Here is a 2,996-nt window from a genome sequence, read left to right on the forward strand (position 1 = left end):
TGCGCCACTCTGCTGCGGTGATTGGGGGTCTTATACCAGGCTCTGGCTGTAGTTTGAGACGTTATTGTGTTATGTAACTTTAGCAGAGCGTGGTTTCATTCCACGGACCTCTGGGTTGTGGGCCCTGCACGCTTCCACTGCGCCACTCTGCTGCGAGAAAGTCGCATCTTGCTCCAGGCTCTGACTGCAGTGTGAGACATTATTGTGTTTTAGAACCGTTAGTAAAACGGTGTCTCGTAGCCCGGACATCTGGATTATCGGCCCGGCATGCTTCCACTGCGCTACTCTGCTGCGCGGGCAGGGCGTATTGCACCAGGCTCTGGCTGTAGTGTGAGACATTATTGTGTTAAAATAACTTTAGCAGAGCGTGGTTTCGATCCACGGACCTCTGGGTTATGGGCCCAGCACGCTCGAACTGCGCCACTCTGCTGCGGTGAGATGGCGTCTTGCTCGAGGCTCTGGCTGTAGTGTGAGACATTTTGTGTTGAAACAACTTTAGCAGAGCGTGGTTTCGATCCACGGACCTCTGGGTTATGGGCCCAGCACGCTACCACTGTGCCACTCTGCTGCGGTGTGAGGGCGTCCTGCTCGAGGCTCTGGCTGTAGTGTGAGACATTTTGTGTTGAAATAACTTTAGCGGTGCATGGTTTCGACCGACGGACTTCTGGCTTTTCGCCCCAGCACGCTTCCACTGCGCCACTCTGCTGCGGTGATTGGGCGTCTTATACCAGGCTCTGGCTGTAGTTTGAGACGTTATTGTGTTATGTAACTTTAGCAGAGCGTGGTTTCATTCCACGGACCTCTGGGTTGTGGGCCCACAAGCGACCACTGCGGCATTCTGCTGCGAGAACATCGCATCATGCTCCAGGCTTTGACTGTAGTGTGAGACATTATTGTGTTTAAAAACGTTAGTAAAACGGGGTCTCGTCCCCCGGACATCTGGATTATTGGACGGGCATGCTTCCACAGCGCTACACTGCTGCGAGTGCAGGGCGTCTTGTTCGAGGCTCTGGCTGTAGTGCGAGACATTTTGTGTTGAAATAACGTTAGCAGAGCGTGGTTTCGATCCACGGACCTCTGGGTTATGGGCCCAGGACGCTTCCACTGCGCCACTCTGCTGCTGTGAGAGCGCGACTTGCTCGAGGCTCTGGCTGTAGAGTGAGACATTTTTGTATTAAAATACCTTTAGCAGAGCGTGGTTTCGATCCACGGACCTCTGATTTATGGGCCCACAAGAGAACACTGCGGCACTCTGCTGCGAGGGGAGCGCGTCTTCCTCCAGGCTCTGGCTGTAGTGTGAGATATTATTGTGTTAAAATAAACTTAGCAGAGCGTGGTTTCGATCCACGGACCTCTGGGTTATGGGCCCAGCACGCTTCCACTGCGCCACTCTGCTGCTGTGAGAGCGCGAATTGCTCGAGGCTCTGGCTGTGGTGTGAGACTTTTGTGTTGAAATAACTTTAGCAGAGCGTGGTTTCGATCCACGGACCTCTGGGTTACGGGCCCAGCACGCTTCAACTGCGCCACTCTGCTGCGAGCGTGCGCTGCTTGCTCCAGGCTCTGGCTGTAGAGTGAGACATTTTTGTATTAAAATACCTTTAGCAGAGCGTGGTTTCGATCCACGGACCTCTGGGTTATGGGCCCAGCACGCTTCCAATGCGCCACCCTGTTGCTGCGAGAGCGCGACTTCCTCCAGGCTCTGGCTGTATTATGAGTCATTATTGTGTTAAGAAAACGTTAGCAGACCGCGGTTTCGATCCATGGACCTCTGATTTATGGGCCCACAAGAGAACACTGCGGCACTCTGCTGCGAGGGGAGCGAGTCTTCCTCCAGGCTCTGGCTGTAGTGTGAGATATTATTGTGTTATAATAAACTTAGCAGAGCGTGGTTTCGATCCACGGACCTCTGGGTTATGGGCCCATCACGCTCCCACTGCGCCACTTTGCTGCGAGAACGTCGCATCTTGCTCCAGGCTATGACTGTAGTGTGAGACATTATTGTGTTTAAATAAAACGGGGTCTCGTCCCCCGGACATCTGGATTATCGGCCCGGGATGTTTCCACTGCGCTAATCTACTGCGAGGGGCAGGGCGTATTGCACCAGGCTCTGGCTGTAGTGTGAGACATTATTGTGTTAAAATAACTTTAGCAGAGCGTGGTTTCGATCCACGGACCTCTGGGTTACGGGCCAAGCACGCTTCCACTGCGCCACTCTGCTGCTGTGAGAGCGCGAATTGCTCGAGGCTCTGGCTGTGGTGTGAGACTTTTGTGTTGAAATAACTTTAGCAGAGCGTGGTTTCGATCCACGGACCTCTGGGTTACGGGCCCAGCACGCTTCCACTGCGCCACTCTGCTGCGAGAACGTCGCGTCTTGCTCCAGGCTCTGACTGTAGTGTGAGACATTATTGTGTTTTAAAAACCGTTAGTAAAACGGGGTCTCGTAGCCCGGACATCTGGATTATTGGCCCGGCATGCTTCCACTGCGCTACTCTGCTGCGAGGGCAGGGCGTATTGCACCAGGCTCTGGCTGTAGTGTGAGACATTATTGTGTTAAAATAACTTTAGCAGAGCGTGGCTTCGATCCACGGACCTCTGGGTTATGGGCCAAGCTCGCTCCCACTGTGCCACTCTGCTGCTGTGAGATGGCGTCTTGCTCGAGGCTCTGGCTGTATTATGAGTCATTATTGTGTTAAGAAAACGTTAGCAGACCGCGGTTTCGATCCACGGACCTCTGATTTATGGGCCCACAAGAGAACACTGCGGCACTCTGCTGCGAGGGGAGCGAGTCTTCCTCCAGGCTCTGGCTGTAGTGTGAGATATTATTGTGTTATAATAAACTTAGCAGAGCGTGGTTTCGATCCACGGACCTCTGGGTTATGGGCCCAGCACGCTTCCACTGCGCCACTCTGCTGCGAGAACACCGCATGTAGATGCAGGCTCTAACTGTAGTGTGAGACATTATTGTGTTTAAAAACGTTACTAAAACGTGGTCTCGT

General features: G+C 53.2%; 1 non-coding gene across 1 annotated transcript; it reads right to left on the minus strand.

Annotated features, from left to right (window-relative positions):
• Nucleotides 1-2,283: 2,283 nt before the first annotated feature.
• TRNAT-CGU (transfer RNA threonine (anticodon CGU)) lies at nt 2,284-2,355 on the minus strand. The gene has a single exon. It is a non-coding gene; the product is annotated as a tRNA-Thr (tRNA).
• Between the last annotated feature and the right edge of the window lie 641 nt (nt 2,356-2,996).

The sequence above is a fragment of the Anabrus simplex genome, chromosome 8, assembly GCF_040414725.1.
Source record: "Anabrus simplex isolate iqAnaSimp1 chromosome 8, ASM4041472v1, whole genome shotgun sequence".
Taxonomy (NCBI): domain Eukaryota; kingdom Metazoa; phylum Arthropoda; class Insecta; order Orthoptera; family Tettigoniidae; genus Anabrus; species Anabrus simplex.